Source organism: Sorex fumeus, unplaced genomic scaffold (genome assembly GCF_029834395.1).
Source record: "Sorex fumeus unplaced genomic scaffold, SorFum_2.1 ptg000061l, whole genome shotgun sequence".
NCBI classification, from domain to species: domain Eukaryota; kingdom Metazoa; phylum Chordata; class Mammalia; order Eulipotyphla; family Soricidae; genus Sorex; species Sorex fumeus.
The window spans coordinates 3413712-3426603 of NW_026606118.1; the positions used below are offsets into that span (position 1 = coordinate 3413712).

At 47.6% G+C, this 12892-nt stretch overlaps 1 protein-coding gene across 1 annotated transcript in view; it reads left to right on the forward strand.

Moving 5' to 3' along the window:
- Nucleotides 1-12892, forward strand: part of PRKN (parkin RBR E3 ubiquitin protein ligase) — a 1106313-nt gene that overhangs the window by 756988 nt on the left and 336433 nt on the right. The window lies entirely within an intron of this gene.

The window sequence follows — 12892 nt, forward strand, 5'->3', positions numbered from 1 at the left end:
CCATTACATCAGGGGTGGGCCAGTGGGGAATTTCTGCCTCCAGTTCTGTCCTTGCCTCTTGTTTTCGTAAATCCAGTTTTATTGGGATGCAGCCATTTTGGTTGATGACTGCTGTTGTGCAACTGTGGCAGAGTGGTTCTGATGGAGACCATATGGTCCAGAAAGACAAGGCTGATCTTGTATGGAAAATATGTCAGTCCCCGACCCAAACAAATGCGCATTAGTCCTGGCGAGGCCCCTGAGGACGGCTGCACCGAAAGCAGAAATCGGTTCTTCCTGCATGTCATTTCTGGCGCCTCAGATCTGGGGGGCTCTTTGTTTGTCTTGTTGAGCAGGACGGGAGCTGAGGAGGGACATGGGGTGACTCTGGTGCTCTAGGAGCCGCCAGGGGAAAAAACTGCTCAGAGCGTTAGAGGTGGAGTGATCCTACCCTGAAGGGTCTGGGGAAACTGAGGGTCACCCAGTTATGAGCTGCCCTCTGGGCAGGGGTGGGCAATAGCGGCCCAAACATCCTGCATAGAAGTCCTGGGCACTGTTCATCAGAGGAAGGACCCTTAATGGGGGAGAGTACTTAAGGGGTCTGTTTTTGGTTGGTTTTTTTTTTTTGCTTTTTGGGTCACACCTGGCAATGCACAGGGGTTACTCTGGCTCATGCACTCGGGAATTACCCCTGGTGGTGTTCAGGGGACCATATGGGATGCTGGGAATCGAACCCGGGTCGGCTGTGTGCAAGGCAAACACCCTACCCGCTGTGCTATTGCTCCAGCCCCTTAAGGGATCTGTTTTCTCTCTCTTTTTGTAAATTATGATTTGGGGCCACACCTGACTGTGCTCAGGGTTACTCCTGACTCTGCACTTGGGGATCATTCCTGGCAGGCTCAGGGGACCATAAGGGGTGTCGGGGATCGACCCCAGGTCAGCCACGTGCAAGGCAAGCACTCTACTTGCGGAATATTGTGTAAACTCTGGAGGATTGCTTCTAAAACTACTGTCAAATAACAGAAAGCAAATGCCAGCCTCTTATTTTGTTTTCTTCCTGATGATGTTCTGTAGAAGACGCCATCCACCTTCTAGGTGGATGTGAAAACTGTGACCCGGTAAGAACCATGTTATGAAGTTGATCCAGGGGCCATGGGAATGGCAAGGTGACTGGGCACGGGAGTGGGGGGTGGGGAGGGGGAGAATAAATACACACTGGGCAGAGAAGACCCCATGGATGCAATTCTAAAGTAAGAAACACCTGCTGTCATCCAGCTTATCTTTCTAAGGAGGAAAAGGAGTTTCCTGCAAGGAAAGGGATATGGCTGATCAGCTCTTCAGTTTATGGCGAGAGCCAGTTAAAAAGCAGGATCTGAGGCATAGTCTAGGGCTTCAGGTGGGTGACCGAGAATTGCACGAGCACTGTTTGGGAGGACTCCCCACGCAAAAATAAATAAATGAATAAGCAGACCAATAGAACTGAAATCTTGTATACTTTCCAGTCTGTCTGTGTTCTGTAAGTCTACCAGCACTGTGAACTTAGATCCCATAGGATTTTTGGCTAATGTGTGAGACTATCGAAGAAAGTGATTGAAAATCAAACTGATGGATTACCCCTCCACCCCTGTCTCATTTTATTTATGGATTTGAGGTAGCATCTGTGTCCAAGCACATTAGGTGGTTTATTATAGATTGGCATTCATCTCTTCCTCTAGTCAAAGTCACGTCGAGATTCTTCGATGAAATTTCACTAGTTTCTATTTGTCTTTGGAATGTATGTAGGTGAACTTGTCATCATCAAACGACATTTTCTTATTTCTGGTCCAAGACTGTCCTTACGCCTTTAATTTCTGATTATTTTCCTGTTGGATTGCCCAGAATATTTTGTAATTAAGCAGCAAGAGTGATATTAAGCATTCTCGTTTTTTTTCCCTGACATTAGAGTAAATGAGTCTAAAGTTTTTTCATTAAATTGCCTCTTTCCTTCCAAAAGGAAGGTAATATCTTTTGATAAACACACTTTATTACGTTAAGGAACTTTCTTGGTTCTCCTGAGTCTTTTTCCATTGTGGGGTGAGGCTGGCCCTTGGTGGGGGTGGGAGTTCAGGCGTACCCCGGAGTGTTAAGAGCTTACTCCTGCCTTGGTGCTTAGTAATTACTCCTGGATCTGTGCTCGGGCATCACTCCTGGCAGTGCTCAGGCTCGGGAAACCCCAGTGGTCCCAGGGATCGAATCCACATCATCTGCCTGCAGAGCAAGCGCCTCACCTCTGCAGTGTTTCTCTGGCCCCTGTGCCCCTGATTTTGTGTCCCCCTCAATTAGCCTTGTGCCCATCTATCTGTGGCCCATCCCTTTGTCCACTGTCTGTGTCTGGCTCTCTGCGGACTCACACACGCCCAGGATGCACTTACATCTTCGTCTCTTTACATCCACTTTTACACATACCCATTTTTTTTTAATTTTCATTATAGTTTAGATAAAATGGTTATAGTAGTGTTAAAGAATTTGGTATTACTATACAAGGTTACTGCAGTTTCTTCATCAGCAAAGTGCCCAAGACCCTCCAGCACTGCCTCTGTGTCATGCTGCACCCAGTGAGCAGGACCTGCCGCTTTCCTCGCTGGGTGGTGATGAGGGTCTGTGATCCAAGGCCTGGCCTTTCCATGGTTGGACACTGCCTGTTCCCTGGTCTCTGTCTGTTCTCTGCAGATGCCTGAGCTCACGCAGTGTCTGTGCTTTTCCCACCAGTTTCACTGCAGCCCCATCCACGTTGCAGTGAACTGCATGAACTGCGTGATGTTCATAGCATTCCACTGTGTATTTGCACCTCCACTGCTTTATCGTTCTTGTGTCACTGAGCACTCAGTTGATCCTTCTCCTCACTGTTCTCAGAGCTGCAGTGCAGGGATCGTTTTCACAGTCATGTTTTGGTGTTTGTGGGGGTGGGTGCTGGGGAGACCCGTATCTGCTCACATGGACCTCTCAGCATATTTTCTCAGTGTCTTTCACAGAGGCAGGAAAAGTTTCTCCCCCAATTTACTAACAGACAAATATTCGGACCAGCTCTCTGGTGTTAGAAGTATTTCTGTGACTTGGGGCAAACCTTCCTTGATTCTGATTTTATTATGGAATTTTAGGTGATTTTTATTAAGAACTTTTACTCTAAAAAAAGTAAGCAGATGGGGCTGGAGTGATAGCACAGTGGATAGGGCGTTTGCCTTGCACACAGCTTACCCGGGTTCAATTCCCAGCATTCCATATGCTCCCTTGAGCACCACCAGGGGTAATTCCTGAGTGCAGAGCCAGGAGTAACCCCTGTGCATCGCTGGGTGTGACCCCCAAAAAGCAAAAAAATAAAGTGAATTGAAAAAATTTCATACTTTAGAAGAAAATGTAAGCATAAATATATATATATAGTGTATATATATATACATATATATATATATATATATATCCCTCCCACACAACAGAGCCTGGCAAGCTACCTGTGACGTATTCGATATGCCGAAAATAGTAACAATAACGGGTCTCATTCCCCTGATCCTGAAAGAGCCCCCAGTATGCTCTAGGGCTATGCTAGCACACGACAGGGACAAATGGAGACGTTACCAGCACCCACTTGAGCAAATCGATGAACAACGGGACAACAAGTGACACAAGTGATAATGTAGGAGTCCTGCGATTTATTCAGCCATTGATTAAGCTGATTGAATTGGGCATGAATTCCACATTACTTTTTTAAAATTCTGAATGTTAATTTAATTTTATTATTTTATTATCCCCCCTCCCCGCTCTTTCTGGATTCACCATGAGATACAGTTACAAAGCTTTCATGTTTGAGCTTGAAACATTACATACAATCATTAAACACCCATCCCTTCATTGGTACACATTTTCCACCATCAAAATCCTCAGTATTCCCCCCCTTCCCCTGCCTCTGTGGCAGACAATTTCCCCCATACTCTCTCTCTCTCTACTTTGGTTACATTCAATATTTCGACAGCAGTCCCACCACCACTAAAACCTACCAAAAAGGCAATGCTAGATGATTTGTTTTGTATTGCTTGTTATGGACAGAATGTGATGTCCAGGAAATTCTGTGTCTTTCTCTTCCAGGAGCTTTAGTTTGTAGTCTCTGGGTCTTGGCCATTGATGAGATTGTGTGGTGCCGGGGGCAATTTATGGGTATGACTTTCAAGCTTCTGGAAAGCTGGGGACCTTTGGGAAGGAAGCCCCGTCCTGATGCAAGCGAGCTTGGAGATCTCAGTCATGGGTTCCTGCAAACCTGGGTTTTCCTGTTGGTCCGCTCTCCAGTGAGGTTCATCCTGTCTTGGCAAGGCTGGTCGCCTCTTGGGCGAGGGTCATCCAAGCATGTGGAGAGTGGCCTTGGGCATGGCAGCGGTTGGGTTCTGGAGGTTTTCGGCTGCTGGGGTTCTACTTGGGGCAGGGAGGGAAACTCAACCCGCCCCCCTCTGAGGTGCCCCAGTGAGGACAGCCTGGCATGGGGTCAGGACATTCTGCAGAGCTCTCCTCGGGGAGCTTTAGTTTATAGTTTCTGGATCTAGGCCACTGATGAGGTGACATGGCTCCAGGGGTGGTTTGTGGGTCTGACTGCCAAGCTAATGGAAAACTGGGGGGCTGTGGGGAGGAGGCCCAGTCCCAATCCAAGTGGGCTTGGAGTTCTCAGCCCCAGGTTCCCACATTCCTGGGTTTTCCTGCTGGTCCATCTCTGGTAAGGTTCATCCCGTCCTGCGTGATAAACAGAGTTTTTTTAAAAATGATAAATAATAACTTTTACTCTATAAATGTAGTGTGAAATTGGCCTATAGTTTTCTCATATTGTTTGTTTCCAATTGTATTACTATCAAGGTTGTATTAGTATTGATATAATAAGTCAGGTTGTTTTTATTACTTGGAACAAGGGGATATCAAATGAGAATTATCTGTCAAATAATATTATAGTGAAAACATTCAGTTAAGAACAGTGTGTGCGGGTGGGGAATTATTTGAACTTTGAACTTACCCCAAAGGTGCTCTTGGCACCAATTACAGCTTTAAATGAGCAAAGCAGTCAAGAGTTGGGACTTGTCAGTTGAACTGGGGACCGTGTGCGAATTCTCACGTGTGTGTGAGCAGTCAGTCAATAAATGAGTAGTTTGAGGCTCCCCACATCACCTCGGGACTGGGAACGCTGCTGTTGGAAGTGCAGAGGAGGTGGAGATACTGAGGCTCTAGGCATGCAGGCAATGATAACAGAGGCAAGTCCACTGGAGCACTGTCAGAGGCGAGCCCATTGGAGCACTGTCAGGCTCAAAGGAACCAGTGTGTCTGTCTATTGGAGCCACTGAAGGGACCTTTCCAGTGACAGCACGTGGCATCTCCCGCAGAGAGGATTGGGGGGGGGGGGGGTGGCAATTCAGTAGATTTGGAAACCCCTGGGTTCCTGCTCTGACAGTCTCAAGACGAGACCAGGAGTTCCTTTATCCTGGTGCTGAGGGAACAAGAGTCAAGAAGATCGTCCATCATTGGGGTTTGCCGCTCGAGTCTTTACTGAAAACACCCTAGTCTGAGTGTGAACATCTTACCTACAGCGCAAGTGTAACCATGCTGTCACTGTGGGTTACATAGATTTGGAGAAAGAATATGCTTCACGTTTTTCAGTTTTGGTTTTGGCCATTCAGACTTATTCCTTCCAAGATCTCAACCTCTGTGATTTCGTGTTTGAAATCTCAAATCCTCTTGGTCTCCTTGTCTTAGAACTGCCTCCCTGCATCAGCACCCGACACTCTGCCCCTTGCCTTCTCACTGACTGGACGCAATGGGGTTAATGGTCTTTGCATAAAATTCTTGGAATGGAGTATACGAACCAGCCCATGTTTTGTGGATGAACCAACAACTTAATGCCTTCATCCTAGGTTTTATGTATGAGGTGGTGTGTTATGCATTTTTTCAAGTAACAGATCTATATAACAAGATAATCATTGGAAAGCTAGGAGGCCCAGAAGCCTTGAAGGAAATTATTTTAGTTTTCAAGAAGAGAAAATTCTAAGTAACTAGACATCTGCAAGTTGGCAGTATTCCGAGATCTGGAAATAGAGCCATGATATATAATTTCAGTTTGGTAGTTGACCCAAGCTCTGAAATATGCTTGAGACCGAAGCGAAAAACATCCTCTGTAGTTTAAAAATAAATATTGGCTTAAAAGATGTTTAAGTGTGTCGCTGTCCAAGCTGATTTAGAATTTTCCCTTGTCTTATATAATCCTTCAAAGCTTAACCATGTTAATAATCTTAACCCGCTCTCATGCATAGAGTCAATAGTTCTTGAGTGCCTCTATCCAAGCAGTCACTGCCACCCCCAACACCCCAAAGGAGAATATAAAGCTGGGGTCAAATCAGTGAAAAAATAAAATTATTTTCAGTAAAGGGTCACACGACATCAGCATTCATAAGTCTCGCCGTGTTGCTATGTTAATATAACATGAGTCAGCCTCCACCTGTCACCTTCCCTTTTTCAATTCTTAACTTCTCCCCGCAGCCTAATAAAGTAGTTCTTCTCCTGACATGGGTAGTGTCTCTCCATCAGACTTAAGTCATTTTCAGACAGAGTCCTGATACAGGCACCTGGCAGGGCTCTGGGCACACCAGTGGGCTTTGCTCACTCTCCTGTTCCTGCAGCTCTGCTTCCTGACCTCTGATGCCCCGCAGGACCCTGGACATGCACAGATGACTCACGTGATTCTGTCTCCAGTTCTCCTGCTCTTGAGTTTCTCTGTTTTTAGCTGGTACCGCGTAAAGCAGGCATGCTCTCTCCTGCCAACATATGTGGGTTTTTTTTTCATACGTGGAAGTTTTATGTGTACATTTAATGTTCCTCCAGAGAGCCTGACTTGCTTTCAGGCAGGGGACTCATCTTGCTTTTGTATTCACTAAAATAGTTCGGGATTGTTAGTCCTGTTGTAAATCTCACCAACTCTCCGTCCAGGTACAGCGGTGCTGTTCCCCCCAAGCCCGCACGTCCCGTCTGCTCTGCCCTGATTCTCGCCATCGGTTCCTCGTGGCTGTGTGTGGCTTCCTCTGCTGTGTCCCTGTTCTGATGGCAGTCCTCTATTTTTACAATTCTCTCTGAAGTTATTATCTCTGCCACAGTAAGAATGAAAAACAGTATTTGTGCAAACCATAATGTAGGTATAATTCTTGAAAAGGTTTCAGAAACATAACTTGACAACGTATTTTTTTTTTTTGGTAAATTCAGGAGCCCTGAACATTTAAATGTATTTTTTGTGTAATTCCACAGAAAATTCATGACTTCCTTTAGGTGATTTTCAGGGCCATCCATATTCTGGTTTTGGGATATGGGATGACCAATGTTGGGTTATGGGACAGACAAGGAAGTCATACAAATAAATAGTGGCTGTTGCATTAAAGTATCTGTAATTTTTTTTTATTCTACAGCTCATTCAGCCACAAATTTATTGAACTGTTACTTAAATTGAGCATCAGTCTGCTAACCAGAGATTAACTGCAAGTGGGAAAACATGCCAAAAATCCAAACTGGAGAAATGAGACAATATCGTTTGGAGTGACATTCCCGAAATTGTCACAAACTTTGTTCCACTGAAAGGGAAATGATTACCTGGTGAAAAGTACACACTTTTTTCAGAGGTGCAGATGAAATTTATTTGATTTGGAAGTTATTTAACCTTTCTTTTATTTTCCATTAGTTGACTAAGTATTGAGGACTTATCCCACAAGAACTATCCCAAAATTGATTTTTTTACTTTCAAAATATTAAGAAAAGAATGTAGGTAATAACGCTCACCTGTGACCAATTCCCAGAAACCCTGCGCCTTGTGTTCTCTCTTCTCGAGAGACGGCTAACACCGTGGCCTGAGGCTTCTCTCCTCCAAAGGGCCCAGCAAACCTCGTGTCACGCAAGGCATGTGGGTCTCAGAAGAGAGTCATGTCACCCAGGCTTCTGTCTGACATCCAGCTCCCACTGCCGAATGCACCATTCCTACATTTCCAGTACTATAATGTCATTTTTTCTGCTCACTTTCCTATTTACGGGCTGGAGTGATAGCACAGCAGGTAGGGCGTTTGCCTTGCACGCAGCCAACTCAGCTGACCCAGGTTCGATTCCTCCACCCCTCTCGGAGAGCCCGGCAAGCTACCGAGAGTATCCCACCCACACGGCAGAGCCTGGCAAGCTCCCCGTGACGTATTCGATATGTCAAACACAGTAACAACAAGTCTCACAATGGAGACGTTACTGGACCTGCTCGAGCAAATCGATGAACAACGGGAGAACAGTGCTACAGTGCTACAGTACTACTTTCCTATTCAAAATCATACAAAAAGAATCCCCCCGCCCCCCCCCCCGAAAAAGCAGTGCATTATATACAGACATACTCGCCCTCAGGGAGAAGGCTCCTGATGGCCAGAGGCTGTTGCTGGCATCTCCCTGTCTCATCCTGGCAGCTGTCGGGGCTCTGGTGCTGTGCTGGGGTTGGGGACTCCGGGTCCAGGAGCTCTCTGCCCTGCCTCAATGGGTGACAGGCAGTGCCGCAAGATGACCAGGCCTCCTAGCCCATTCAGTGCCGAGCCCTTCAACACTGACAGCCCCTCTCGCCCCCTCGGGCTGTCTTTGGCTCACTTCTATTGCTCATTTTCCTCACTCTTCCCTGAAAGTATAGGGTGGCCATGAGCATGCGACTCTTTGAGGCGCGCTGCGTCAGAGACAAACGACACAGCAGCAAAGGAGCTGACTTGACAAAGAAGGGGTCGGCCAGTGAGTCACACTCCCTGCCAGCCAGGACACTGGGTTTTCAGAGGGGCATGGGGACAGGAAGAAGTCCCCCAGGGGCGTCTTGGACATTGCAGGCAGGGTGGGGTTGGCGGTGACCTGAGCAGGAGAGAGCAGGGAACATGGAACAGTCACAGGCAAGACAGAAATGGATTTCCCTTCCAGGAGATGAGCACAAAAATGGGGAAAAAAATGCAATCTATGCTAAAGTCGTTGCTCTCCGTTTAGATCATGGAGCTCAAGGAGAAAGGAACAGGAAGTGCCTCAGAGCCCGTTGTGACCCAAGGCAGTGCCCCCAACAGCGTGTGCAGTGTCCAGTGCCAGCCTGGCAGCCTGGGGTCAGCAGCTCTGCGGGTGCCACTCCCGTACACTAGGAGGCGCCCTTGGCCTCAGACCCTGGAGACTGGAGGTCCAGGCTAGGGAGATAGATCAGAGGTGGGCAGAGAGAGGAAAGAGTCAGGGATGCCATTGCCTCTTTTGCAAACCACAACACTCAATAAGAGAGAGAGAACAAAGGGGAATGCCCTGCCACAGAGGCAGGGTGGGATGGGGGGATGGGGGGTGGGAGGGATACTGGGATCCGTGGTGGTGGGAAATGGGCACTGGTGGAGGGATGGGTACTTGATCATTGTATAACTGAAACCCAAGCACAAAAATTTGTAAGTCTACAACTGTACCTTATGGTGTCTCACTAATAAAAATAAGAAAGAAAGAAAGAAAGAAAGAAAGAAAGAAAGAAAGAAAGAAAGAAAGTCAGGGACACTGTCTCCCAATAGTCTCTGCGTCTGTAAGCCCCAGAGGGAATCTGAGCTGCCCTCTGGGTCCGAGTTGCCAGGGCATCATTTTCCTTTGGCCGAAGTTGGGCCATGGCCCAGTGCAGACCAAGTCAGGCGCCCGTGTGGCCGTTCACACATGCGGGTGTCCAGGCTCGGCCTCTGCCCAGCCAGCTTCAGTAAATATACCGGATGCAGAAAGACAATGTCTTAAAATTCCAATTAATTTTCAATTCCCATTTCCCTTCATGACATCCTCAGCTCAGCTGACATCTATCATATCTCGTATCCTCCAAAGGCCTGGAAAATCCGGAAACACCAAAACCATCAGAAGAGAGGCCTATTTATGAATAATTTATTATAGTTCTTTTGCTTTGAAAACCTCTTGGCTTCTATTAGCATAATCAGGGGCTAGTTCAGCTTCCCCAGGGAGGCGCTACTGGAATTTTTTCCTACGCATTAGATGTAAGACATAACCATTGGGGAAAAACTGAGACATATTTCTAAAAGACATACATATAGATGGAGTTCATTTTATCGGGCTAAATCAGATGAGTTAAGAAGAAAAGGTTTGACTGTGATTTATGTATCAGCTACGTTCACCTCATAAAATTTGAGAGAAACAAAAAAGGGTTTAGAGACCCATTTTGATTTGTCTCTGATGGTGGAAGAAGACATTCCCTGACAATATCTGAGCGGGGGGGAGAAAGCCTCTTCTGGATGCCGTGTCAATTTGACCAGATGTTGGTGGCAGCCAATCATATAAATTATGAAAATCTGGAATCCATCTTTCAAGAAGAAATGATCCTCCAGAAATGGGGGGTGGGGGGAGAATACTGAAGAACAGGGCTTTCCTCCCAGACAGTGCTCCAGGGGGAAATTTCACTTGTAGCTACAAGAGAGAACAAGCTGAGATTGACTTTGCTCCGAGGACTCAGCTTTAGCCGAAGTCTAAGCTGACCTGAGTTCTGAGAGTGACACCCGGGGCCCAGTGGGACAAGGACCACCCCTTGAGGTGGGCTGGGGGCTCGGTTACCAAGCCCAGGCCTTGGGGGCATCGTGTCCTCCCTCGTAAACTGAGGCACAGACCTGAGATTTCCCAGCTGCTCCCCCAGAGAGGTCCCCCAGAGCCCCCTGACTCTGTTCGACTTTCTCACACCCCACGTTCAGCACAGGGACACGGGGTTCTGTGCTTGCAGGGGGTTCTGCCTTGACTCCCCTCCTGGACCCTCCTTCCACCCCTCAAAGAGAGGACACCTCCCCAGTTTGACCCCAAGGTTTTCTCCACCAGCCAGTTAGGGGAGGAAACGACAAATATTCACCCACTCAATGTTCAGGCCCCCATGGTGCCATTTTCCTTTAATTTTCCTGAGTGGTCACACCAACCCCATAATCTGCCTTCAGGGACCCCGATTTGCCCTAAAAAGGCCCCTCCTGGGTCAGTCTAAGTGGATGAAAGATCAGGAAAAAGAGCCAAGCCCGTGAGCACAAACGGTGTGTGGGCAGCTCCCCGCACGCACCAGCGCATGGGTGCCCGGTTGGTGACCACTGCTCCCCGCCCGCAGACGAACGCCCCTGCCACTAGCCTGCAGAGCAGCAGTGGGAGAAGGGAGCTTGTGATCTCTGGGCCTGCAGAGGGCAGGGTGGGTGTTTCTCTCGGCCTCCCAGGTCCAAGCTCACTGTGCGTGTTCAGCCTCCAGGCGTCTCTGAGCAGAGCTTAGCGACAGAACCCAGAACAGGGGAATTTGGAGGCGCAGGGCCACACGCTGGCTGCCTGCAGAGTTTTCTGGGTATCACGTGGTAACACAGAAAGGAAGCAAGGGAGGATAAACCAAGGGGGGTTTTTTGGTGATTTTGTTTTTTGGGGTTTTTTTTGGGGGGGTTGTTTTTTTTCTTGTCCCCAGGAACATTGCAGATTGTTTTTACCAAATGCTATTTAACCCCAGAACAATTGCTGGGAATAGAACTCGGGTCGGCCACGTGCAAGGCAAACGCCCTACCCGCTGTCCTATTGCTCCAGCCCCGGAGATGACATGTTTGGGAAGAGGTGCCCAAGTCTGTCAGACCTCAGGCCTAAGCAGTAAACGGAAAAGTATTTGATTCATTCAGGTGTCATAAAAAAATTGCATACGTGAACATACATGAACTGAATTGTTAAAGCTGTAACGGAGTCCTATGTTTCCACTCCCTGGGGAGAATGTTGGGTTTCACTTAAATCCCATGAAACATTCCCAAATGCAACAACAGATAATGGGCCACTGTGCTGAACAGACACTCAGGAAATATTTGTGGGTGAGTGGGACAGTGAGCGGACAAGTAAACTTGGTGACGAGAGAGAACAGCTCCCTCGCAAGGTCTTGGGGGAAATTATAAGCCCACTGTGTCAGACTCCCCATGACAGACACATAGTAAAAGTATTAGTTGTGAGTATTCGTGAAACAAGTAATATTTCATGATGGACAGGGCTCAGCATATTGAATCGGAGCAAGGTCCGAGGCCTCCTCTCATAAAAGGGTGAGAAACTGGGAGAAATTTTTATGATTGATTCAGAATCCTTAATAACAAAATCCTTTTGTGCACTTAGATGGATATTAAAAATGGACTGGCAAATAGAACTCTGCCCCCTACACACACACACACACACACACACACACACACACACACACACACACTTTAACCCTGGATTATAACTTTAGAGTTTTTCTGAGCTTCTTGGGTTTTGTTGCTGTTGCTTTTAACTTCTTTTATGGATGGTAGGTCTGTGAATTCCAATATTGTCAATGATGATTGCCTGCACGTACCTCCAACGCCACGTACTTCCATCACTGTGCACACACGTGCCTCCCAGCGTCCCTCCCTTTCTTCCCTCTCCCGAGACCCAGTTGGCCAATCAGTCCTCCCGTGTTGCCGCCTTTGGCTCTCTGCTGCTCCTTGCCGCGTGTCTGCAAGCCCCGCAGAGGAGAGAGATGATTCCGCGTCTGCCTCCTTCTCCTGCTTCATCAGCACCATCTCCTCTAACTCCAGAATGCAGTGACAGATTGGGTTTGTCATTCCTCGGAGTTGCTTGGTATCCGCCTGTGCAGAGATACCAACTTCGCATCCATAGTCGGGCATTTGGGTTGCATCTTGGCTGTCACCCTAAGCGCTGTAAGGAACACGGGGGTGCATCGAGCCTTTACGGGGAATGTTTTTGTGCATGGGGACGGGTGCCAAGACTCTCGTTGATGGGCGCACTGTAACCTGATGGTAACCAAAGACTTTCCGACTAGCCGATGGACTGTTCTGTTGCCCCTCTCCCCTTCCTGGGTAGAGCACCTCGGGGTGGGTCAGGGATC